This window comes from Gavia stellata, chromosome 3 (assembly GCF_030936135.1).
Source record: "Gavia stellata isolate bGavSte3 chromosome 3, bGavSte3.hap2, whole genome shotgun sequence".
Taxonomy (NCBI): Eukaryota; Metazoa; Chordata; class Aves; order Gaviiformes; family Gaviidae; genus Gavia; species Gavia stellata.
Genome location: NC_082596.1, coordinates 13,514,524 through 13,542,280, shown reverse-complemented (window position 1 = coordinate 13,542,280; position 27,757 = coordinate 13,514,524). Strand labels below are relative to the sequence as shown.

General features: G+C 40.1%; 1 pseudogene; it reads left to right on the top strand.

Annotated features, from left to right (window-relative positions):
- Positions 1–547: 547 nt before the first annotated feature.
- On the top strand, positions 548–27,589 carry LOC132322109 (ATPase family AAA domain-containing protein 2-like; annotated as a pseudogene).
- Positions 27,590–27,757: the final 168 nt, after the last annotated feature.

Below are 27,757 nucleotides of genomic sequence, written 5' to 3'. Positions count from 1 at the left end.
GCTTCCTGTGGATAAATGCCGTCCTCCTGAAGGAAATCTTTTAATATCCCTCCAAACGCAGTCAGTCACAAATGGAACGGAGAGAGGAGAAAAACTCTCCTAACTAGAGTTTAATCCCAGGACACGCAAGGTCAAGCTTGGCTGCTTCTCTGAACCAGTTTTGAAATCAACGGTGGGGTTTTTTTCATGAAACACTAAGTTTATCTGAAAGGTTTTGCCGCAATAATTTTTTCACAGGCTATTAAGCTCAAGCTGTCCACAAGAAGAGTGTGGCGGAGAGGAGCTTTAGCTTTGAAAGCTGGTTGGTTGGTTGGTTGGGTTTTTTCCGAGAGCTACTTCTTGGTGCCAAAGTGGTTCAAGGCTTACCTGCCGTGAGCTGCACCACTACCAAGTCATGAGACTTACAGAATAAACTTGCCTAAATGAGGGAGAATTCCCTTCTCAGCTCAACATACACGGTTCAGATTAATATGTTCTTATTTCCTTCTTTCCCGAGGAATTTTCCTCTGGCAAAATTGAATGCTTCAATGGACACTGTTTGAGATCAATGAGAAAAAACATGCCGCCCTGTTCAGACTCTAGCTTTGAGAGAAGCATGGAAATATTAAGTGACAATGTCAATCGAAGACACTTTACGAGGTATTGTATTTCTAGGTGTCCAATCTCTGTTCAATTCATAGAATTAAAAGGAAAAGTGGAAGGATGCACAATGAGTCACGTCATGATAAATCGACAGCTAAAAATCTGCGGGGGAGTATGATTATGTTAATGTCAGTGTCAGTGTCTTAGAACCAGAATCACTCTTCTTAGTAAAAGTCTTCTGCTTGTATAAAAAACGTGCATCTTTTCCCAACTCCTTTGAGATCTCTCCTCCGCTTTGGTTACTGAGATGTTATTTGCACTATTGAGACTTCCAGATTAGCCCGTTAGGAAACTTGCGTCCTTACCGAACTGTCTGCATATGGTACGCAGCAGACTTGGGATCTGAATCCTCAGTGTGGTCCACAGGCTTTTCTTTGCATGATGTGGAGCACTGGATTATAAACTTGGTCAGGTTCCCTAGTCTTGATGGGGAACAGGACAATATAATACTTCTATACAATATTCTAATACAAGAATTCTTTTCTTCTTTCTCTCCTCTGTTCTCTTTCTTAATGTAGGCGGTTGGCAAAGCCAAAGTCAGACCAAAAAAAAGAAGACTGTAAAGAAGGTAAGTAGTGGTAACTCCCTAGGATTCCTCTTTAGTCTGGTTTCTGAGAAGGATTGCGTTTGGTCACTCCATCTATTTAACTTGGCCACAAAAACTTCTGAACTCATCAACGCAAAGCAGCTGAAGTTGTGAAAATAGATAGTGAAAAGACAGTGAATTTCCTTTGAGTTTTACGAAAAGAGGTGGGTGAGAATAGGAGGATATGCTATTAATTCTTGTCAGGCTTGGGGAGAACGCAGCGTGAATTCCAGCCTGCTCTTAGGCACTAGTGCCTGAGAATCTGTTCCTTAGCTCAGGTTTCTTCGTGACACGGATTTCCTGGAGTCTGCTGGACACAAATTAATTGAAAATCGTTCTTGCAAATAGGAGGCAATATTTGAGTTAAAAAGTAATTCAGTCATGAGGCGCACAAACCCGCTGATGTGGGGAAGGTGTCACTGAAGTTCAGTGATTTGCCTTGGAACTGAATCACTGTGCTGAGTACACAAGCAGGCTTGGTGCTGTGAGGCTGCTTGCTGGCAGCTGGGAAAATCCGTTATTTCCAGGCAGTGTCCTGCCAGCCATGGATGGGCTGAACGCCGGAAGGGGCCTGAAATGCGCTTTGTGGGTAGTAATTCAAGTTCTCATTGTGCACTACTTCCTCACTGACCTCTCTTAACTGTTTTAATGATAGTGCAAGTAACAGGCCCGTGGCAAAGGATGCTGTGTGGTAAATACTGGGCAGATCGTTTTTAAAGCAGGCAAGCGTTTGAGTTCTTTGGTATTTGGGAGTTTATCTTGAGACGTTTCTTATCTTCTAGAGCTTTTGTGTCAGGATGCAGAAAATGAGTGATGCATGCTTAAACAATGGACTAAACCCACGCATCTTAAGAAGAGCCTTCCCACGTAAATAATTTTTTTTAAAAACTATTCCATACAATTTTACATGGATGGAGTAAAAACACCTTAGAGAGAGGTATTTGTTGTTTTCACTTTTCCAGAAAGAAGTAACTGGAATGAACTTGCTTCCTGCATGGAACAAAAGTTGCGTGTTTGTTTTCATCAGATTGGCTTCCCAGTCTCTTAAAAAGTTGCTATACAAGTCATGCTTTTAGGTAGGTAGTTTAAACATAATTAATTTAAGTTGAATGCTGTGGCCATGACAATAACTTCCAATTCGGTATTTAAAGAAAAAATCAAGCCACTGCAGATTTTTTTACATTTTACTAGAGCAACGGTGAAATAAAGGGAATGACGTATTTTCTGTCTCAAAATATTTTACACATTAATGCATTGTAGTCACGAGAACACTGAAGGCCAGAGCTGATGCAAAAGCTGCAGAACAAGTCCATGAAGAAAATGGGGATTTGGAGGTCCGCCGAAGCTGCAGACTTCAACAAAGTCGTTACACCACTACAAATCAATCTGTTTTGTTCAACAAACTTATAACAAAGTAGGTGGTTTTTTTTCATGATCTTACAAAGCTACTAAAATGAGCCTTACTAGCAAGCCTTTCTGCTATGGCATAATATTGGCTAGGGACTTTCTCCTTCTTTTGACAACAGAAAAAGGTATTGTTATTCCTGGCAGCAAGAGCTAAATGTATTCAGTGGTCAGGCTGAGACTTCCCTACGTGCCCTTACGTGTACGGTACATCCGTGTGACAACTGCTGGGCTGCAGGTGCCTTCCATAGTAGAGTTCCACCAGGGTGGTGCTTCTTGGAACTTCCAGGTTGTTACTGGCAACCTCTGCTAACATTCCGTGGTCATTGATCAGGTAGGGTCTCCTCCTCTTCCTCTGCCTGCACTGGTATGTCCTGTAATTATTGTTACTACATTGATTTGTGTAAGGTGTGGGCCTTTGTACTTGGCAGCAAAACTGTTTAACCTGTTTTTTGGAAATAGGTGCTTGTGGCTTCTTCATACGAGAGCATCTTTTATGTATGGGCTCGGTGGGTTTATGTGTTGTCTTGTGAACCAAGAAGATCACTTTACGTTGTGACTTTCAGTAGATTTAACTTGCCCTCTAAATGAATTTTCTTAGCATCAGAAGTGCCTTCATTTCTAATTAACTTTTCTTCCATGCTTATGAATGTTCTTATAATGCTTGGTTGAGTTAAGATACTGAGGCAAGTTGGATAAAGCCCAAGTGAAGTAGTCCTAGTGTTTCTGCCTGTCTGTCCATGGCTTAATTCTCTTTGTGAAGCCCAAATGGCCATTGTTTTCGGAAAGGTTTGCAAAGTGTAACAGCAGTGGCATGTTTTTTCCAGCATGTATAGTCATGGAAAACCAGCACAAAACTTAGATTACAGTTAAGAGAAGAAGAAGCAGCCTGTTGTCTGAGGAAGGCTGTGAACTGAAAATTACTTAATGCTATCATGCAGAACAACTTAAGTGCTATTAAAAACTGCCATAATTTCTTTCTGTTGTCTTACTATGATCTTCAGAATTCTGATTTTTCTCTTGCTTAAATGGATTTTTTTTACTGTGCTCCCCGAGAGGGAAAATAAACCTGAAAACAGTGTATTTTTGCAAATCTCAAACGCTTGTTCTTAAATCTATAAAAACCCTAAACATTGGATCTAATTTTTAAGTAGTGTTTAAAAACTTGGCTGTCAATGATTCTTGCTTAATGAATACTGTATTAAAATATCATATTGAGTATGTGTACTGTTTTAAGTGTTTTTTTTTTGTTCTTCCCTATCTTTGCTCTTACATGTTAACTTTTTGTCTTAGTACTGCAGAAGCAGTCTTGCAAAAAATGGATGACATGGGGGAAATGCGTAGGCGACGAATGATGGAAGACCTTGGGGTGTTCCACGATGCAGAAGAAGTAGATACTAATTTATTTTACTATTTTTATATAAGTAGTGTACTTCACGTAGGGGAGTTACGTAGTTGTAATTTTAATTGAGCTGAAATAAGTTCTTCCAAAGAATAGCATAGTCTAAAATAACATTTGGTTTTGCTCTCTAAGTATAATTTAACATCTTACTGGTATGATCATGCTACAGATACGCTCTAAGGGTGAAGGAAATACCTTCTTCAGAAGACATGAAATAGCAGCGATATGCTGAAATACATGTCTTATACTATGCTTTCTGAATTGCCGTACGATTTTTGAATGGACACTGTTTACAAACAGCTGTTGCAGGGCTTGGGTTTTCACTTCAGGTCTTACTGAAAGCTGAATTCATTGGTGCCTGCTTTATCTGTTTGTTCTTGTGCCAGCCTTGCCTGTGAGCTTTAAATAGTCCGCTGTCCTTAGAGGAACTTACGTTAAAATTATATACAGCAGTCATATTTCCTCTGTCTTAGTTTTGCTCTATTAAATTAAGTCCTTCTGCTGTCTTGTTGAATGACAAGCACTTCATTTTTTAAACATCTTCATAGCCTGCTTTCAGAGTTTTTTTTGTTTAGATCTGAATTCCTTTTTTTTAATGAAACCGGAATTGTCCATAGTACTTTGTATATCATCTCTCAAATTCCTGTACGAATTTTATTTTGTCTGCTAGGGATTGCTTTTTCCTGGGCTCTGCCACACTCTTGGATTATTAACCTGTAATTAACTGATACCCTCAGTTTTGTATCTGGATAAGTATTTAACTCTCACATGTATTAAACCCTATTTTAGAGCAGAAATTCTTGTTACTAATTCTGGATGCCAGAATGATGTTCCTGTTCTCTCTTCCCGTACCTTAATTTAATCTTTTCTGTCTATGGAGTGCCTTGATAATATTACTCTGTAGGCAGGAAATATGCCTATGTCGGGTTTTCTGCATATTTGTCACTGATCTTTCTCGTTTCTTTTGATTAGGAAAACCTCGATATGTACTCCCGAGGAGAGAAAGAAATCCAAAGAGCTGCTGAAGAATTAGCTGATAATCAAGGTGGCACTGTAGATTAGTTCTGTTTTAAATTTTCTTTACTACGCTGTAGCCAAAAGCCTTGTCTTAACCAACTGAGATGAGCTGAACTACTCGGTATTTTTCATCTCTTAAAAAATCTATATTGCTGTTGACATTACAAGTCATGGACTTTAGGGCAGTACTGTAGTGAGCTCAGGACAGATATTCAGAGAAAAAAAACCCCAGTGCTTTTCCAAAATGCTTACAAGATAAAAGGCAAGAGATGGCTGTGGACAGGTGGGAATACAAAGGAATGGACGTTATTACTCAGAATGAGAAAGAGGGATCTTGCTACAGCAGCAGCATGACAGTTTTCATGGTTTTGAGCAGCACGGCAAGAGTTTTCAGGAAGTAAGGGATGCTGCCAGGCGTGTATGGAAAGCTCCTCCGGAGCATGAAGATCAGCAGGGGAGAGGATAGTGTTGTTCATTTCTGTGTTTAGCAGGTAGTCAGTGAAAGCTGCTGTCTGGTCCTGTAATTAGGAGCTGTCATCCCGGTACTCATCGGGAAATAACACGAGGAATCAGGTTAAATCGTAAAAGGCCATATTAACTTTATGTTTGAAGTGAGGGGGAAAAACTTTAAGGTTTTAAGGAGAATGATAGTTGTGATTAAGGCAGTCAGTCCAACGATCCTGGTAGGAGCTTTCTGGATGGAACAGAATGGGTCGAGACTGTACTTAAGGACAGAAAAGGATGTGGCGGTAGTTGAGCTGATGGGTGTTAGGTTTTGTGGTAGATCTCCTCTGCACACCCCCAAAGGAGCTCAGAGAGACAGTGGCAGGATGGGGAGCCCAAATAATACCCCGCCGGTCTACTCCCAGGGCCATCAGCCCATCAAAGTCCTATCTGCACAAGCCCGGAGGAGCACAGGGGTGCACGACGGCAGGCAGGGACCCAAACCAAGGATTCCAGTCAAGGAGGAAGAGCCACCTTGTCTGGGCCCCTCCCAGGGCTGTCCCAGCGGAGCCATCCGCCCCATCCGCCCCAGCGTCCAGGCGTGAAACCCATCTGGATGAGTCATCGGGGGCAGCTCTCCAGATCACCTTTCCGACTAAGGGGTTACTGCCTAGGGGTGGGACATACTGTGGGATGCAGGGGAAAAGCAGGTCACCCAGGACTTATGGGATCTTTAGGGCAGGAACCAAAGGTGGGACAAGGGTGGGGTTTAGGTGATTCTGGGAGGAACAAGAGTGGGAAAGTAGAGGGGCAAGGGTATAAAAAGGGCCAGTCATGTGTAAATAGTTGGCTGGTCAGTACGCTTGTCTGACTGTGCCCTGCGCCTGACCACCTGTCTGACCATCAGACCATCAGAACTTGAATAAGAGATGATTTATGCAATACGCAGTGAGGGCAGTATCTTGGACATGTTACACAGCCTGTGTAAGACTTGACCACTGGCAATGGAGACCTACAAAAAGGTTCAAGCTAGATGCCCAGGTGTTAGTGAGCACTGGGGTGATCTTGTTCAGAGAACAGTCCGTGGCCTGTTCATGATTGAACCCGTGGCTCCCAGGTGCGCACCTTGGTGATCAGACCTCCTCTCTATGGCTTGGTTCAAGTGTGCGGATGTAGGGGTGCTGGGCAGGAGAGACTTGTAGAAAGTAATTATAAATCGTAGGTTGAATGAGAAAGAAAGAGTATGGGGCAATTCATTTGTGATCAAAGTGAAAACTCTGGAATTTCAAATTAGGAAAAACCTAAAATATACTTCTATAATTGAAATCATGCCAGGAAGGAGTGGGGAAAGGAAAGTGTGTCAGTGTTGGTGTAAAGAAGATGAGTGGAGCAAGGGGAAGGACTAGAGGAGCAGAAAAGCAGAGAAATTCATGCCTTTGTGACAGGAGCGTTGGAGTACCAAGGACTTGGGATGGTAGTGGTGCCAAAATAATTTTTCAGTTTTCCATGTGCTGTCTATATATCTTGTGTAATTTATCTTGCATTCAGAAAGCAGTGAGACCTTTTGGGGGGAAGAAAAAAACGGGTAGTGCTTTCCAAGGAATAAAATTTGACTTAATTTTAGTGAGCAGGTAGGTGAACAGAGCATGTACATTCTTCACCTGGTGTCCAGCTCTTAATGTGAGAGGGTATTATTAAGAACCTGCTAGATAATTATACTCTGGTTTTTGCATTCATACTGTCTTTCATGAAGAAACTTCAAGTTACTTTACAGAAGCTAGTGGCATAAACTGTATGCATTTGATATTGTTTTCCGATTGGGGAGGTTCACACCTGTGGCTTGCCCATTATTGCTCATGTAATCTGTGGCAGAGCTAGGACTTGGGAGCTAGATTACCATGCTTAGTCTTAGCACTGTAGAGTATTAAAAACATTTCTGTGAAACGCGTTCTCAAAATAACAAGAAATTAGTCTCTGAAATAGTGGTTTTCATAGGAGCTGCATCTTAGCTAAGCAAGATGACAGTATTGTTGTTACTAAGACTGATGAGACGTCACCCAGCAGTTTCAGCGAGGACACAACAATATCTATATGTATGTTCCTCTGTGTATTGTAATTTCTGGAATGTGTCTTGCATAAATTGGTCGTAAAGTTTTGCAGGTTTTCAGATCTATTGTGTCATTAACATGAAGGTAATAGTAAAACCTATAGGCATCTGTGCAGTGCATTTGGAATTTAGTATAATTTACAACAGTACTTAAACAGTTTAACGTTATGTCGATTTACAGTAGTTTCATCAGAAGAAAGCGAAGACACTCGAAAGCGTTATGACTTTCGACAGAGGAAAACTGTTGAGCGCTATCAAGCTCCACTGGAAAGTAGGTTATATGCACAGTTTCTCTTAAGAGCTGATTTCTTGCATATAAGTGAGTGACTCTTTTAATGAAAATATATACACACACTCAACTCCTATTTAAATTTATTACCTTCATTCTGCAGTTCAATTTTATTAAATGTATGTATCCTGTGCACATTATATTTCTTTGCCATTTGGCATGCTTCCTGTTGATCTTCAGTAAAAAATGACCTATGTATCCTTGAAAGAATGGTAATTAAACGGACTTGATAACCTTGCCCTTGTGGTTTTCAGTCCTCCTTAAAAAGTAGGTGCGTGTTTTTCCACTTCTACTGTGCGCTGATTTTAAAAAAATAAATCCCCCCTGCCCAAATCACTTGAAACTTCCCCTGAAATGAGAGATCGGTGAAACACATCACATTTTCTGCCTCTTTCCCTATCCTGCTTTCTCTTAAACTTGTTTGTAACGTTATTCTAAATTCTTTGCTTTCAACAGAACCAAGGAAACGTAAGATCTATTCTTCGGGCCGGTCTTCACCTGTCAGACAGAGATACTCATCTAGAAGTGCTCAGTCACAAGGCTCTTGCTGCAAAAGAACTAACAGGTTGGTGTATGGTTAGTGATAGTTCTTATTTATCAAGAATGCTGTCAGGCACATTACTGAATAATGCTTTCAAGGGGCAAGGGTTTTGAATTGGTGGTAGTTACAGATTAGTAGGATGATTATTGCTGTGGTAGTCTGAGGGTATAAAGAAAACAACTATTGGGGGGGAGACTACACTTTTTATTAGCCGTTAGATTTTTTTTTAAAATGCAGTATTTGTGGTCACTGCTGAGGTGATTATGGAGGTCGTGGCTGAGATTGTATAACTGAAATTCTTTTGTTCTGGAATTGAAGCCAGAATCTCACTCTGAAAATTTTAGACTCTTTAGTCTTGAAGGAGACCAATTATTTTCTTAAAACTGAAGATAATTTAGTTAGAGGGAGAGCCTGTATGGAAGTTTTAGTGGAATTTTTTTTAATCACTCAAATACTGATTCTGGTTTCTCTTTGGAATCAGTTAATGTTTCTGTATGAAACTATCATTAAACAAGAAAAATACTAAATGAAATTATAGATGATAAATGGCAATAGTAATGACAAAGGGGTTTTGGGTCCTGTAAGCAGCTGAAGCATGGAGAACGCTGTCTCTTGCTAGATATGAGAACTTTGCTTAGCATCCCTGAAAGCGGACAGTTATGGAAGGAAGGGTTTCTGAAGCCAGATTTTTAAATCGGTTAAAAAGGTTTATGTTTCACAGAGTGGGTACATAATGTTAAGTGAAACTCTATTTGTGTGTGAGAGAGAGAGATTGGACAAAATGAGTCATTTGTTTATGAAATTTATTTGCAAAAGAGTTAAACATTTTCCCTTCCTAAAAAAATTGAATTTTGCTGTCACAAGGAAAATCATGTAATGTACTTTGAAATCAGATTCATAAGGAGTACAGTGATCTGGAAACTTAATAGATCTCAAAGTAAATTCTGAGATACAATTCATGTAAATTTTGATATCACTTAGTCTGGACTTCAGTTTTTTTCACTTGTTTGTTTAAATGTTTGCAGACGGAGACACACAGTCCACAACAAAGATTCCACATCCTCTTCCTCATCTGATGATGAAGAGCATTTTGAGAGGCGTAGGAAGCGCAGCCGTAACGGAGATTCAAAAAGGTTAATGAAGTTGGAGCGTAGGGGAGGGAGAAATCTACTTGGGAGGAGTTTGCACCTGTCTAACCGTGAACTGTTATCCTCTTCATCTTGTACAGTTTCTAAATTGTGGCAATATTTAATCGTATCTCTTGGTACTGACGACTGTAACTGGACTCTCTAGAATTGGATTTTTAGAATTGATTTTTAATAAGCAATTTGATTTCTAGGTGGGAATGGGGGGAGGAAGACTTTTATGTAATTTTTTAATGTAAAACTCTACTGCTCCTGAGCTTTACAGTAGTTTATTCAGAAAGAAAACCATCGTCACAGAAAATGTTATAAATAGAGGAAATGACGGAGCTTTTATTACTTAACAATTGGTCTAGAAAAACTATTTTGATAACAATCTAAGAAACAGGTTTTCAGCCCAGTGTCTTTCAGACCTGTGTGTCTTCTGGCACACGCATCCCAAAGTCCTTGGGAAGGACCAGCAGTGGTGGGCAGCCTTTATAATGTTAATCCGCACTGAAATAAGTATCCCCTTGGGCTGTAACTTTTTGAATGTAGAAGCAAAAAATCTTTGAAAGATGTCACTGTGTTTTGGGGGGTTCCTTCATCACACAAATCGAGGTCAGTTCACAGTCTCCACCTAGGGAATAACTTGTTTGAAGCTTGCATTCATCTATGTGCTGTGTTGACTGGTGTGGATATTCGTAAGTGCTAAGAGTTGTTAAAATAAACCCAGTTTAATGCCTGCAGTGACCTTTTTCCTTTATTTACTCACAGACATTAAATATAAAACAATTTGAACAAGTATTTAACTATTTAGGAAATTTAAGCTCATTTATAAGGTTTTCTGTGTTCACTTGCCATTATTATAAAAGCAAAAACCTTCTAGCTGCATCGTAAGTTAGAAAGCGCTTTTCTCTTTCTCCTTAATTCAAATCAGGTGTCTTCCACTAAACTTTCGGAAAGATGATTTGAAGGGAATTCACAAGGATCGAATGAAAATTGGAGCAAGTCTGGCTGACGTTGATCCAATGCAAACAGATTGTTCAGTAAGTATTTTTAGTTCATTGTGTCAGTGAGATGTTTCCAGTGTTTATGAAAGCTTTCAATAACGTGCTGTCTACAGCTACCTTGGTTTACAGTTTTCTCTCAAGCAGTCTGAAAATTGCCCACAGCATTTCCTTTGTGCTGACATACAATTTCTGATGGAACCTTATCAAGGTTGCAGCTTTCTTTAACATATAAAATGTGTTCTTTTGAATTTATCTTTAGGTACGGTTTGACGGTGTGGGTGGTCTTTCTGACCACATTTCAGCTTTAAAAGAGATGGTCGTTTTTCCTTTGCTTTACCCAGAAGTCTTTGAGAGATTCAAAATTCAACCTCCAAGGTAACAGACATTGTTTCATAGAGTCATAGAATGGTTTGGGTCGGAAGGGACCTTAAAGATCATCCAGTTCCAACCATCTTCCATGGGCAGGGACACCTTCCACTAGACCAGGTTGCTCAAAGCCCCATACAGCCTGGCCTTGAACGCTTCCAGGGTTGGGGCGTCCACAGCTTCTCTGGGCAACCTGTTCCAGTGCCTCACCACCCACATGGTGAAGAATTTCTTCCTTATATCTGATCTGAATCCACCCTCCTTCAGTTTTAAAGCCATTACCCCTTGTCCTGTCACTACATGCCCTTGCAAAAAGTCCCTCTCCAGCTTTCCTGTAGGCCCCTTTCGGGTACTGGAAGGCTGCTCTAAGGTCTCCCCGGAGCCTTCTCTTCTCCAGGCTGAACAACGCCAACTCTCTCAGCCTGTCTTCATAGGAGAGGTGCTCCAGCCCTCTGATCATCTTTGTGGCCCTCCTCTGGACTTGCGCCAACAGGTCCCTGTCCTTACGTGGGGGGCCCCAGAGCTGAATGCAGTACTCCAGGTGGGGTCTCATGAGAGTGAAGTAGAGGGGAAGAATCACCTCCCTCGACCTGCTGGTCACCCATTTTCATGAGAATATTCAACTGAGGTATCAATAAGTTTCCATGCTTCAAAATTTTCAGGAGTGTTGATGGGGTTTTTTAGCAGTAGTATAAAGTAATTTCTTAAAAAGGGATAGAATCCAGGATATATGTAGGTTCAAAGATTTACTGTGTGGTGAGAATATACTTTAAAAGTGTCTTGCCTTTAAAAGGCAGGGTTGGAGTGTTTTTGTTTTGAGTTCTACGTACAAGTCAACTTCATTAGTTTATAAGCAGGAAGAAGGAATTACCTACTGGTAGTCAACTGTAATTTGTTTCTTGGAAGTCCAGTTGTCTCTCCCACCGACTCTCTTTTTTTTCAAGTGCTCAAGTATCAATTTTACAATTGATAGGACTTGCAACGAGAACCTTGCAGTGTTTGTTGTACTTAGCTATGAAATGAAATTATTAGAGATTAATTGTTAGCTTTACATATTCTTGGTCAGCAAAACTCAATCATGGTATATTGAAATATGACTTTTAATCCTTTGCTTTCAGTAACTTTAAAAGTATTACAAATAACGACAACAAAATCTGTGTTTTGCTTCTTTATTCATTTAAATTCTTTTTGAAACAGCAGTGCATTGGCTTTTCTAGCTGATGGCTATATTTATCTGGAAATGCAGAATACCATCCCAGCTTTAGGCTTCCTCCTCGTTTATCATCAGCAATGGGAGACCAAGTCCACTAACTTAAAGCTTTTTAAGGGAGAATTAAATGCTTTACTATCAAATCTTGCCTTTTGTGAAAACAAGAATGAATGTGCCGTGCATCATTGAAGAATGAACTGGTGATTCATAAGTTAGCCCAGTCTTAGATTCTGGGCTGAGGTTTGTTCTTGTTTGGCTCCACTGTGCTGTAACCACCCCTGTTAGTTTGTCAGCAGTTTTGGAGGTGTTGTTCTGGGACACTATGATCATTTCTCAAGGTTCTGTACATCTGCATTATCCTCTTTATTCATTTTGTTTACTGCCTTGTTGAGTTGTGTAGGAACACAAACCTTCCATCTGGTTTGACTTGTCTCACGCTTCAGCTGTTACCGCTCTCTTACACGTGAAGCGTAAGCTAGAGAGAAGAGTTGTGTTTTGTAGGGATGAGGGTTGTAATAGGTACTTTTCCATGATGTTTTTTTCTTATGTGAATCTTTGGTATTTTTAATTGCAGAGGCTGTCTCTTCTATGGCCCTCCAGGGACTGGAAAGACACTGGTTGCTCGTGCACTTGCTAATGAATGTAGCCAAGGGGACAGGAGAATAGCCTTTTTTATGAGAAAAGGTGCCGACTGCCTGAGTAAATGGGCGGGGGAATCTGAACGACAGCTTCGGTTATTATTTGATCAGGTAAGGTGGAAACGTGCCACGTGTTCTGCCCGAGTTGTAACTGTAGTTTTCTGTGGTCAATATTTTTAAGAAGTCACTCTTTTTTGGGTTTTGTCAGTTCCTTCCACTGAAACGGGATTGTCAGTGTTTCTTTTTTCAGTGGGTTTTTTAGGGGCTTGAAATCTTGAGATGTATTGGGAAAGATTAATAAAACAAATGAGAGAACCTCGCAAAGCAACACACACCCCCTCAAAAAACCATCAAACAGCCACAAAAAAGGTTTCAAGAGGCAAGAGACGGTGGCTTTACATCAGAGGGAAACAGATGCAGGCTGAAAGCATGGTCATTTAAATTCATAACAGAAGCTTGCTTCCAGAACCTGTAATTGAATTAAGTCCTGGCTCTGTTCTCGGTGGTTGCCAAATAGCTGTAAAAACTACTGGTATGATTTGTTTCCTGTCACCCAGTCTCAGTGGGTTGACGTAGCTGCTGTCTTCTGTTACTCGTGCCACTTACTCCGTTAGCTCAATTAGTAGAGATCCCTGATGCTAGTTGGAAAAATCTAGTTCCAGTGACTTTCCAACCATGACGTTTTTCACGCATTTTCTCTTTAAAATTGTGCTGGTTTACTTATGTCGGTATTCCTGTGTTTTCATTCTAGGCCTACCAGATGCGACCTTCAATTATTTTCTTTGATGAGATCGATGGCCTTGCTCCTGTGCGGTCCAGTGAACAAGACGAAATTCATAGGTAGTACATTTTTTGGACCTACAGAGAAGCTGCTTGATCTTTGTGAAAAGAAGACCACAACCTATTTCACTTCACGTGACACATTCATTTGTCCTGAAAACTAGTAATTCAATGCTACTAAAATTCAGATGGCTTTTAAACAATAATTGAAAACAATTCACTAAGCTTGATAGCAGCACAAGACCTGTGTTACCTTGTCTGGTTTTTTGTGTCTTAAAACGAGTCTTTCACTAAGGAGCATCTCATCAATAAAAGCTTGTCCTTTTTGAGTGGTCACTGGAGAAGGTCATGTAAAACGTAACAAAATTTACTAAACCAGTGAATGAAAATTATATTTTTCTGTTAGCTCTATTGTATCAACACTTCTGGCACTTATGGATGGGTTAGACAGCAGAGGAGAGATTGTGGTAATTGGAGCCACCAACAGACTGGATTCTATAGATCCTGCTTTACGAAGACCCGGACGGTTTGATCGAGAGTTCCTCTTCAGCCTGCCAAATAAAGAGGTCAGAACTTAAACTCAACCCTAATGCTAATGTGGCAAAGTCCGTCTTTGTAACAAAATCACATAACAGTGCAGTATCACGGAGCAGTTGAAGTCGAAATCAGTGTTGTACAACTTGGACAAAAGAGGGATGTCTGGAGAGACTGCGTTGTGCTGTGGAGGGCAGATCTGGTACTGAATATATATGACTAAGATGATTTCAACAAGTAGGTAGTTCTATAATTAATTTTGGTTTCACTGTGACCAGCCAAGAAGAGGGGATGCTGCTAGTCACTGAAATGTTTAAGTAAGGATCAATGTCTGAATTAGCTATAAATTACTGCTGTCTCATCTGGAAAATGAAAGAAATGGTGTGCACACAAGAATTCCTTTTTGCTAACAACAACTTTTATCACGGCTGGTGCTGGAGCAACTTAAGATTTTTCATTCCCAAAGTGGTTCACGTTTGCTTACTTATTTAATCCAATTAGGCACTTTCACCCTGAAGCGCTCTTGCTCTCAGTTCTTGGTTTATGAATGGATAGTGGACGTACCTGTGTTGGACTGTTCCCAGGCTGGGTATCCTGGGAGTTACCGATAAGTATTTGGGGATCTGACATTCTTACTGGTACTCGTTAACAGCGACTTGGACAAAGATGTGAAGTACACTGCACAGGTGCAGGGCTTGGGAAGCTTCTAGTTCAATGGCAATAGCTAAGCAATGAAAAAATAGGTATATAGCAACCAAAAAATACTGGGGGGACGATAGTGTGCAAAACTGGAACCCTGTTTTTGTGGGTTTTCTCTGGCTACCACTGATATTCCTTTTTCTTTTAGTAGCACTTTTTGGAAAAAGCATAAAATGCTTATTGGATTGAAGGCTAACAGAAGTGCACTGAACAGTGTATTTAACACACACATTTGCCTCCAGTTTCTATCTGCTTTCAGGAACAGGAGAGGAGGTGCCATGAAACAGATATAATACACGATTCCCTACTGTGGAAGAATCCTAGAAATCTGCCATAATTAATCTGTGTACCAGGAAATACTTAAATGAAAGTCTTGCTAAGATCAGACACGAAGATAGGCAACATTTGACATTTTCTGGATCAGTGACAGGAGTTTGAGTCATAATTATTGTTCTTCTTTGTAGTAATTGTAGCAATTTGAAAGGTAGTGCTAGGACTGTCTTCCTTGAATGAACTGGCAGAAAACCAAATTTGATGAACTAATGAGCCTGTCATCATGAAATTTTGCTGAATTGGAGAGAACTGTCTTTGATGAAAAAATCTCTGTTTGCAGATTAAGTTTTTTACTACAGCTTTTTCCACAGGGTCATGAGGTGTCATACTTGGGAAAACTTACTTTTTATGGAAGCTATACATGCCTTTTATTTCACTGCAGGCCCCCAGAAAGAGTTTAATGTAACAAATTTAGAATTATTAAATTTCCTCCTTGAAAAAGCAGAGAGCATATTAACTGAACTTCAAAATACTTTGAAGTTTAGCAGCTAAGAAAAGTATTTTTATTAGTGTGAGGGGGTTTTGTGTTTTGTTTTTTGTTTTTAAGAGAAAACTTAGGACAAACTAAAATGCAACCATTTTGTTTCCAGGCTAGAAAAGATATTTTCAAGATTCACACACGAGACTGGACCCCTAAGCCACTGGACATGTTTCTTGAAGAGCTAGCTGAAAAATGTGTTGGTAAGTTTGAAAACAAAGTCAGTCACTGCATGTGACTGAGTCCTAAGGGACCTGAGCTTGTACCAGGCAGCACCCGAGCTCTTGTGCCTTGCTGCAGAGGGAGGCAGCTGACACGCCTTGGGAGCAAACAAAGTTAGATGCGTCTTTCTTTTAATTTTCTTCTTGTCTCTCAGAACATTAAATAGCTTTGGGGCATCTTCCTCAGGAGTCAAGTTCTGATTAGGAGGCCGCTTCATAAGCGCAGGGTATCAGGCTGTGAGCCACATAACAAAACTTCTCTGCAGTTCAGTAACGCTTTGGATTATCTCTTAGCCTGTGAATTTTTAGCTGCATACAAAGTCTTTCAGTGTTGCACTTTGGAAACCTTGGCCTTGACTTCTCTGTTGCCTGAGACTGACATAACGTTTGATTCTTGTTTTGTTTATTAGGATACTGTGGTGCTGATATCAAATGCTTATGTGCTGAAGCTGCCCTCTGCGCTTTGCGCCGCCGCTATCCTCAAATATACAAAAGCAGTGAGAAACTGCAGTTAGATACTGCTTCTATTAAAATAACAGCGAAGGATTTTGTCATGGCTATGCAGAAGACTGTTCCAGCTTCACGGAGGGCTGTGGCTTCACCTGGGCGAGCACTATCACCTATTTCAAAACCACTGCTTGAAAACACACTAGCAAGAATTTTACAAGCCTTGCAGAGAGTATTTCCCCACGCAGAGCTTGCTCTGAAGAAGGACCAACAGCAAGGTATAACAATAGTACCCGCTTCTTTAAAATTCTGCCAAAGCAAAAACTTCCGATTTGTGCAATCAACATACAGAAACCTCTCAGCCATAATGACAGTAGGATTTTATAATATGCACATGCACGCCTTTATTTCAGGAATATCGTGCATCGTTTTTGTTCTGGATTCTAAACTGAAGTGCTGGCTGGGAGCTGTGAATGACTCACAATACATAGGAGAGAACTATGCAGTCTCTCCTAGAGCACCTTGTTTCTGACAGTAGCTAATATCGTATTTATCATTTGTAGAGATGGATTTAAGGATTAATGTGTGAGGCACCTCTTTCAAAATAAATGTTTAAATGGGGGGAGAGGGCATTTTTACATGAATGCTTCTAATTCCTGTGAAGAATGTCAGAACCACAATACAAGCGGTTTAAGCTAAATATTGTTACAGCTATCGTGATTTTTAACCATAGTCTCTTAATTTGAATGTTTGTGGATCACACTGTACGCCTGCACGTGAGATCCGAATGTTTCAGTAACGTATACTCTGGGGCTTGGCTTGCATAGCATATGTGAGCTCACACTCCTGACTGCATCAACCCTGACCAAGTTGTCTGTCGGTTGGTGAGAGCAAAGAAATTGCTAAACTCGCTGCACTCCTCATTAACGGAGATCCATGAATAGTTAGTTATTATCCTAATCCCTGGAGAATATCCTACCAGTATTACTCCCAGTAGAGCTGGTAGATTGTTTGCATTGGTAGAAGAGGCAGAAACCCACCAACAATATAAAAGCAGAGAGGCTAAGGGATTGGCAAGTGCATCCCGTCTCCGTTGTCGGCCTTTCATTATCTCTTCCTTCGGTGATCTTTGAGGAGCCTTATTTAGAAGATGTGTTGGTCTGTATATTCTGACTCACTAGTCCTAGACAAAGGGAAGTCTGTGGCCATCACGTTCACTTAATTTCCCCACATCCAGTGGGGGAACCTGCTCCAGAAAGAAGTGGCCTTGTTGGGTTTTTCAGGTGTCTAGGAACTACAGAAGTTCCTAATCATCTTTATTCTAAGGAAGAAACCTCCTGTTGTTTTCACCAACAGAGAGATAATACCTTATGCAAATCATGCGATGTAGGACAGCTTTGTAGAGACTTGTGCAATCTCCTTAGATCTGTGGTAGGATAAACTCTTCAGAAAACAACATTCTGCATGTGCCCTCAAATGAAGAAATGCAATATAAGGGGTCTCCAGCACTGATTTAGAAGCTGTCTTAATGTGAGAGCAAGATATGGACTATTCAGGAAAGTTAACAAACCTCTCTTGTCTTTCAGGCAGTTTAAATCATATTTTAAGAAATTATGCGATTGACAGTGATGAGGAATCACCATCAATCTTTGAAGATAAGCCAACTCCTAAAATGCCTGGTAGACAAAAGGAAAAATTCCTCAATTTTAGCAGGTACATATTTGTCCCCTTTATGTTTGCATTATTACGATGGCTGTGTCTGTAAACAGTTTTGGTGTGAGGGGTGGTGGATGAAGAAGTAGAGGGGAGGGGTGTGGGGGGGTGATCAATATTTGCAAGAAGTAAGCGTGAAGATCCAGCTGGGTACTGAGGTTCTAATGGAGCACACTGCCATAACCCGTCAAACTGAATGGCCCAGCCCTCTTCTCCCAAGTCAAAGTGGTCCACGGACTGTTAGAATGTGTTGATTTAATCCATGGTATTCCTTGAAAGACTCAAGACCAAAGAAATGTGCTGCCTGTCCTTTCAGCTAAAAAACCCCTACAGATTCGTGTAGACATCTTTTGCCCTTCTGATTTCCAGGATTGTTAAACCAGTAGCCAATTATGTAGCAGAAACAGAACTGAGAAATGGCTTGTTAAAACACTGTGAGAAAAACTTAAACAATGTCTGCATTTTGTACCTTTAACCGACTAAGTTTATGTTAAGTTTTTAACATTTTAATGTGGAAGTCATATAAGCCAACAGTTGAAAAAACAGATTATGGTCGTCACTGGTGGGTCAGTCATTTTTCTCACTTTCTATTGCTGTGCTGTCCAGAAAATCTTCTGACCTGCTGAGCTTGGTTAGGTCTCTAGATCTTTGACTTCAGCCAGTAAAGGTACAACAGTATTGTGGTGGAAAAAACGAATGCTCTTCACAAATGTGTTTCATGCTAGTAAAGCAGGATTACTAGGAAATTAATACACAATTCAAAGATGAAACATTAGAATGACTGAATAAAATAAATAGAAATCTTAATACATATTCAGTGTACTGCTGTAATTTAACCAGTCCAATTGTGTACTTCTTCAGATACAGCTAATGTGTTTCAGTGCCCACGTTAATGTTTTTCTAGAAATGTTGTTCTACTCCTTCCTTCCCACTATCTCCAGTAACTATGGCCAAATCTCAGCTCAACTAGACAGATGTAGAGATCTCACAGTTACTTAAACTCAAGACCTACTGAAAATCAGTGTCTACGGGCAGTGAGGAGATCCAGATCGGCGTGTGCTGAGAGAGAAGAGTTGTTATTCTCCCCCATATCGGGTTACTGATGAGTTGTCACGTGTGTATTTAGCTGGACAGTCCCCCTGTATGATTTAAGAGCCATTACTTAACCCAGCCAAAGGAACAGCAGACATGCTGGGGATTGGCAGGATTTCTTAGGGGAGGTATGGTACAAGTTTTTAAAAAAGAAAATGGGCTTTGGTAGTGTTCCTGATCACAGACCAGCTTATTATTTGCTGGAACATGGAGAGTATTTACCGAAAGGAAAAAAAAAAAGACAGACAGGTGTATAGGAAAAAACCTTATCATCTATCTGTGTGCCTATTCATCACCTCATTTTTAAACTTGTTTTCTTCTTCCTGTTCTAGAAATGCTTATTACCAGCCAACATCTTGCAGGCCACGGTTCTTACTAGTTGGAGAGCCAGGATACGGGCAAGCTTCTCATTTGGCACCTGCAGTAATACATGCCCTGGAAAAGTTTCCAGTCTATACACTAGACCTATCTGTTTTGTTTGTTAGCATCACATCATCGGAAGAAACATGTGCACAGGTACCTTTTTTCCTCTTTAATCTCATAGGTTCATGAACTGTATATAAACTAGTAACGTAAGCAAAATTCATTGTTAATGGAGGTGGCCTGGTTTGAATGTGCTGTTATGTTTACTTCTGTCTGAAAAGCCACTTTTCTGCTAGATCAAATGATACCAAATGAGGATGTCACATGTGGCCGTATCTTTCATTCCAAAGGAATGGAAAGTGAGGATGTTGCTAGCAGCTCGGGAAGCTGGGAGGTGCTGCTAATAAACCCCTCTTTATAGCAAGAAGTCCTCCCCACCTCGGTGGGATCCAGAAAGTTGTTTTCATTGCTGCTTAGGAATCTGTGCTCCCAGTAGATGGCTCTGCATCAGCCTGACTGCCTGTCATGCACTTTTTGTAGCCTTCATTTTCATTATATTTGTAAGGCAATCAAGCTTTTGGGGAAAAGAAGTGTTTCTTTTTTTATATATACATATAAAGCTTGTACTGCTGCAGTATATGCAGTAAAAGCGTTAAAATTCATGGAACGCTTACGTTTGTACACCGGTGTGTTTTTCTTCTAATATAAATTAAATATAAGCAGATGTAGTGCTGTTTTCCTTTTTACTTTTAGGCAGGAAATCCGTTTCGTTGTTTGGCATCACTGTATTGAAATATTTTCACCTTTAGTAGCAGCATTTGAGAGCTCTACAAGTAAGGATGGACATGTTACATGACCGGATACTCATTTGTCACATAAGAGGAACAATTCCTTTTGTGTTATGTGATGGTTGCACCTGCGGTCATGTAACTAGCACGTCTAGTCACTGCCCGGATATACCACGTGCACTTCCCATCTTGTGACAGGAACTCCCTGAATATTGATAATCTGAAAGGGTGCACGGAGAAATTTGTCATGTGAAAGGACTGTTGCTGCTTCCCTCAGGTGGTAGATGCACGTCCTCTTCTGTGATTGAGGTTCCATCTGTAGGCAATGGCTTGTGGTCTTCCAAAGCACGTAATCTGGTCTGATTGACAATGAGAGGCTGTGAGCGATTTAGCTATTCAGGCAGCTATTCAGACTGGTCACCTCTTATAAAATGTACTTGACGTTATGAATTGTAACCAGGCTTCTTTTACAGTGTCAGCCCTCATCTTTTCACATAGGTCTTTGCTTGTTCAAACCGTGCTTCAGAGTGACTTGGATATGTGCCCGCTCTGAATTGAAAATGGTGCAGTCAGAGTCGTGTAGTGATTTACCCAGGCTAATACATCTTGCTCAAGGGTTAGTCTTGTTTTCTCAGGCACACCACCACACCAGCTGAGTTGTGAGGCTCTTTAGGCGTTACCTTACACCTAAGTAGTTTTGAAATCAGGCAGAGATTCAGGTCAGTTTCTGTCTGCGTAGCAATGTCCATATTTGAGTAAAGTGAAAATTTTACCTTATTGTTAAGGAGTTGTTCTTTTGTTGGATTGTTTTGATGTTCTGGCTGCATGTACTCCTATTTCATAAGATAGTTTGACTGACACGTAGTTATTTATTAGCCTGTTCTACGTGGTTTAGTTTTCTTATCCAAGCTTTCATTTTACCAGTTGATGCGAGAAGCACAAAGAACAGCACCAAGTATCATTTATATTCCACATATCCATTTGTGGTGGGAGGCTGCTGGAGCTACACTGAGAGCTACTTTTACAACACTACTGCAGAACATTCCAGCATTTGCTCCAGTTTTGCTGCTTGCAACATCTGATGTGTGTCATGCAGATCTCCCAGAAGAGGTATTTCTGTTGATACTTTCCTTACTTTTTTTATTCAGTTTTTTGTTAATTTATAAATCCTTGAAGCATTGGAGTACTGTGCACTCTTAAGCAAATTCACACTGTTACTACTCAGGCACCCTAACCAGGTCTCTTAAAATTTGCTTAGACAAAGCAATGCTTGAAAGCATTTGCCTAAAGTGTTTTCTGAGTAAAGAGATTGACTTTGACCCAACTTTTTCCCCCTTCTCACACACTCATGCTTATTAGGCAGACATAAACATTTGCTTCAGACAATAATTCCAGTGACTTCAAGATTGTTAGGTATGTACTTAGTCAAGAATATACGGTGCTTGAAATGTACATGGGAAAAAGATACTTTTACTGAAAACATTTTTGCTGAAAAGTGAAAGATATTTTTACAGAGAAAGTACGATGGTCACACTCTTAATGATGGAATGTAACTTCAAATTTCAATTCTTTATTAAAAATTTCAATTTCTTTCTTCATATCGGTGAAAGCTTTACAAATCAGAAAGCTAAGTTCCAACTTCTGTTTAAGTAACTTGGAAATCTATTGTTAGTTGTATTTCTTAACAAAATTCACTAAGGGTATATGCTTAGCTTTCTAGGTATCTGAGAGTGTGCATTAAAGGAAGGTGTTCAAAATGTGAATATGCTGCTCTGATTATTTTGTCTCATTTACTGGGGGGGGAGAGAGGGGGTTGCCTAGACGTGTTTATCATCAAACGCTTTGAAAGGGCTTAACTTTCTACAGAAGTTTTTCTACGGTTAATAAATTCTTTCTAAAATAAGTATTGAAATTCCTTCCATACTTTCTGGTAGTAGAGATTGAAAAATGGAGTAAAACTTGGAAGTGTGCAGCTTTAGACACCTCATTTAAATTAATTTTAAAAACCACCACAGCACCTTACCAAAAAAGCCCACCCTTGTCTCCTGAATCCTGCCTGTTCCTTCTATAGCTGCCATAAAGATTCAAACTAAAGGACAGCAAGGCAGGTAAATACAAAATAAGCAGTCTAGGAGGTGGCGAATGTCACCACTTTTTATCAGTGTCTCATAGGGTCCCTTCATTGAGCTTTAACTCTAGAGGTGTTCCTTAGAGAAGATACTTTAATTTGCCATGCTAACCTATGAAAATCCAGCCTGTTAAGGCCAAGAAGGTACCTTTTCACAGTTTGTCTTATCAAGGTGATTATTCAGTTTAATTTGGGAAGGTACTCATCTTTTTGGAACAGAACATGAATTTGTGTGACCTTACATCTGAAATATCTTTTCTCCTCATGCTTTAGATAAAAGAATTGTTTATTAAGGATGATGAAGTGTTCAAAATCCAGTTGCCTAATGACGAAGAAAGAAGAACATTTTTTGAGGACTTAATTGTAAATCAAACTGCTAAACCTCCTGCATCAAAAACTAAGACAGGTGAGGATATTCGACACAGAAAACTTTGCTAACTGTAAGTTAACAGCTATACAGCATTTGCTTTGGTGGTAATTTTCTATCAATAGTTTTTCATATGCTTGTATTTGAGTACCGTAAATTGACTAAAAGTTTCTGCTTCTTTTAAGCTTGGCAGACATTGGAAGTACTGCCTGTAGCACCACCGCCTAAGCCTCCACAGCTGACAGAGGAAGAAACAAGACAGCTGGAGGAGCAGGAGGAGGATATATTGCGTGAACTTAGGATTTTCCTAAGGGATGTGACTCATAGACTTGCCGGTGACAGACGTTTCAGAGCATTTACAAAGCCTGTCGACCCAGAGGAGGTAAATTAGTGTTGATCTGTAATACCATTTTATCTGCGTGTATTCATAATTTCTGCGTGTTTCTATTTCTCAGAGTTTGTGTGCTCTTTAGAGGAAGGTTTGTCTTTGTTTTTAGGACCGTACTATTCTGATTTTTCAAGAAGCAGGAAGTTTGCTTTTCCTTTTGCTGACTCCTTGAGGCTCTCAAATGTCTGTTATTTGAGTTTCACTGAAAGCCCTGGGTTCCTTCTGAAATGCCTTCAGGACTTTAGAATATTTCAGTTGGAAGGGACCTATAACGATCATCTAGACCAACTGCCAGTTAGACCAACTGCCAACACAGTTCACTCATGAAAAGGCTTTGACATGCAGGCAGGTTACAGCACTGAAAAGCAGAGAGATCTCTTTCTTTATAATTATAAACAGTATCTATAGGACTGTTTTAATAAAGCCTAAAGCTCTTTAATTGACTGTCAGTAGTTTCTGTGAGAACAGGAGGAAGAACAGCAGCTTTTAAAATAAATTCTAAGATTCTGTTCTCTGTTTCGTCTGGGGCTCCTCAGTATAAGATCAACCATAAGGGCTGTGTGGTTTCTTCTTCCTCCCATACGCTTCTTCTGTCTTTTTTTTTTTCCTCATTTAATGTATTGAATAAGTCTAAGCCAGGGGCATATACTTCAAAGTCAGCTGTCGTTTTAATAGAGCTTTGCATTTCAGCAAAGTCCTGTTCCCCTAAACATCCACTGACTTGTCTTTCCCTTTACTTCTTGTTTCTGAGATGTGAATAACCTAAACAAACCTAGATGTCCTCATCTACACTAGTCATTAGGCTCCTTTTATGGTCTGAGTAAAGAAATCGGCACCTCTCGGTCCAGTTGTCTCATGCGAAAGTAGATGCCTAGGACAGATACTTCAAAGGTGCATTCCTGCACCTTTTTCTTCCCGCCAACAGCAAAGAGAATCTCGGGTGACTCTACTGAGAAAGCTTTCTTTGCTGTGATTTTCTGAAGCGAAGTGAAATGAATCCCACTCTGGGTGTCTGCTCCCTTCTCTGCCCCACAGATCTCCCTGCTTCTTGTTTTTCCCCCTTCTGGTCTGTCTCTTCAAAGCCAGTTGAAATAGCCCTTCTATTTTCAAGCAACTAACAACTGGTTAATTTCCGTATCTTTGGATGTGTCATAAATATTTGGGGTTTTTAAGAAGTCCTTTATTTTACGCTATTAAAATAATTAATTTTGGTAGATACTGTGTTAAATCTCTGAACACGCATATTTCATTTGTAGGTACCTGATTATGACGCAGTTATTAAACAGCCCATGGACCTTTCGGCAGTTCTCTCAAAGATTGACTTGCACCAGTACCTAACTGCAGGAGATTTTCTAAAAGACATCGATCTAATCTGCAGCAATGCTTTACAGTACAACCCAGATAAAGACCCTGGAGGTGAGAATGTGTTTTTATCCCTAATTTGGAAAAATTAAAAATGTATAAATTGATAAATGTCGTCTGTGGACAGTAGACTTGGGATTAGATCATTTTAAACATCCACAGAGAGCATTTCTTGCCAGGTTGTAAATGTTGTAGCATTAAACTATTGGACATGAAATTGTGATAGAAGTGTTGATCAGTGACTAGTGCTTTTGTTTTAATGATTAACTTTTATGTTGTTATGCTGAAAATATTCACTGAGATAACCCTTCAGAACCTATCTGTGAAAAGAGCAAAATCTTTCAATAAGTAATCAAAATAAAGGATTTCGTCGGCTGGTAGAAAATACTCAGTTCTGACTGTAAAATTTCAGATCGTCTCATTCGGCACAGAGCTTGTGCTTTGAGAGATACTGCATATGCCATCGTGAGGGAGGAAATGGATGAAGATTTTGAACAACGCTGTGAAGAAATTCAAGAATCTCGCAAGAAAAGAGGTATGGTTTTTGACGCTAATGATTTTAAGACTTGCCTCAGTATTTGTAACCAACAATGCAAGACACAATTCTTTGCTATCTGTTCTTCATTGCAAGGTTGTAGCTCTTCAAAGTACGCTCCGCCTTACTACCGTGTAACGCCAAAGCAGAACTATGTTCCTGGGTGTGAGAAAACAGACCCAAAGTGTAACGAAAAGATGAAGATGCCAGCAGCGCCTGTAGATTCCAGTACACCGTGCTCTAAAGGCAAGTTGCATTTTATTCAGACTTTCTTGGAGAAGGTGCTAAAGTCACTGATGCCTTCTCTGGTTTTGTGACATAACAGGTTTCTGTGATGCCTGGTTCTTCGTGCCAGAGGCGTTCAATGTTTTTAATTTGCTTCAAAACGTGAGATAAATCCAGAGGTCATTCATTCGATATAGTTATGAAGTTCAAGTACAGTGGATGGTTTACATTGTAAGACACTGGACTTGATGACCCGACTGACATTTAACGGCTCCTAAATTGCTCTCTCTTGAAGACAAAAATGTTGTACGTGGCAGTTTCTGAATACTCAACTAGCTTTTAGTTATGAGAAACAGTATTTTTCCCTTCCCTGCCCTCAAATGCTAAAATCTATGCCACCTCTTACTGTGACTTCCAATTGAAGGGGGAAAGGGGAGAAAAATAGGGGAGCAATAATAATAATAGATATGTAAAGGAAAGACAATTATTTCCTCACTTTTCCTGCGAAAAGGACATGAAGGAACAAAGGGACTTGGGTCTCTTTCGGCTAAAAAGCATGACATGGTGTGAACTTTCCTGGTCTCCATAACAGGACTAGGAATTTTGCCATTGGCTTCACCCATACGCTTTGTGCAGTATTCCGTCAATACAAAGAACGGTGGGGTTTTCTGGAAGGCAAAAATGCTAAGTTTGTTTTAAGCAAGGTTAACTGAATCAGAAAGCGTATGAGGTCTAAGTCTTCACAGGCAAATTTTTCTCCAGCAAATATTCCCTTAAAATTGTCTCTTTAACTCTGCCCAACATGTGTTTAGCTTCTGAAGTTTACAGCTTTATAACAGATTTGAAGAAGGGCTCGTCTCCAAATGCTTTTCTGTTCATCTATATTAGTTCACGTAGTAAGACAGTAAGCAACTTCACCTACTAACTTTGCTTTGTGGTAATACTTCCTATCTAAAGTAAGAATTTCCTGCTCATAAAATCTTGAAGCTGATGGTTTTGTGAATGAAATTCTGTAGCTGGCTTTTTAAAATCTAATAGCAAATTGACCTCATTAACTTGCAACTCTTTCTCTAGACATATGTAGGGAGACAGACAATGTTACCTGAGCTCCTTTGATAATTTTCCTTGTAAGTCAAGTAAGATGAGGATGCTGGATTTTGAAGGAAGAACTGTTTTGGTAATGTTTTGGCTTACTTTTTCTGATATCTCTTTGTAGAGATGTCAAAAAGGAAACGCAGAAAGAACAAAGCGTCTTCAAGTACCCCAGCAAAGAGGAGGAAATTTTAGTTCAATAAAGAGAACAGAGTTCCAGAAGACCAAAATGAAGTAGCGAGTGAGGAAGAGTCTCCAGAAAAACCTGTCTCTAACATGGATTGCACGGAAGTTGAGTCCACACAGGATTCTTCTATGGAAGAAAATGGAAGCGTACTTCAAGAACGACAGAAAAATGGGAATGAAAATAAATCTGGGTCAGAAAATGAAAGAGAGAGGGTTCTCCTTGTGGCTAAATCTGCTTCTGAAAAGAAGAGTGTCATGCTTTCTGAACATTCAGACCTAAGAAAGGACAGTGAAATGCCAGATTGCCAAATAGCAGAAAGTTCTGAAGACGGAGATTCAAATGGTAAGTGAAAGGTCAAGCAGATGCTTTAGCTCCTTTTTCTTCCTGAGGAGGATTACACTATTTATTAGGTTTTAGCCTTCTTTAAGTCCATTCTGCTATTTCTGTTGCACCTCTCTAAAATCAGCACACAGTGTTTCTTGCATAATGGTGCTGCCCCTCTAGTTATAGCAGCCAAACTCATGTTTTTCTGCAGCTGCTGTTCTTTTGATTCTGAAGTTTGTTTTTCCAAATGGTACCTAATTGAAAAACAGTCATTGACTTTCTTTTCTTGCATGAGTATTGTTCCACTAAGGAGCAGCGTAAGTTAAAAAGCTGTACTTCAAGCAATGTGGACCCAGAGTCACATGCGGAATAGAAGACTTCTGTCCTAATGTTTGCAATGCAGGATGTGTTTCCTAACCTAAATTACTTTGGAGTTTTACCGTGCAGTGCTGTAATGGCAACGTGACTATATTTTTTTTTCCTGTTTTTACCCTGCCTTTTTCTCTAGTGCTTTTCTGTGTGCCTGAATTTCCAATTTTTATGGAGCACTGGCTTTTGCCAGAAAGAAAGTAAAAGTCAAGCATTTCTCAGTGAAAAAATGGTAATGGGTCTGTCTCTGTCATTGCAGAGAGAGACTGTATTCCAGGTACAGGACACTTCACTGATACTGTATTCCCGGTAAACAGAAATCCTTGGCGCTGCAGGCCGGTGGCCGCTGGCGTCTCCTCGCCCTTCGGCCAGCTCTGGATTTAACCAGATGCACCTGTGTAAAAGGTCTGATTTATTGGTGATTGGATGAAATGTCAGCTCTTTCTGCATGATGCTGCTGTGGCAGGCATGCTTTGAGTGAGTGAAGATGTCGTTACTTGCTATTTTTGAGTGATGTCAAGACTGATGGTGAATGTGCACAGCAGCAGAAAT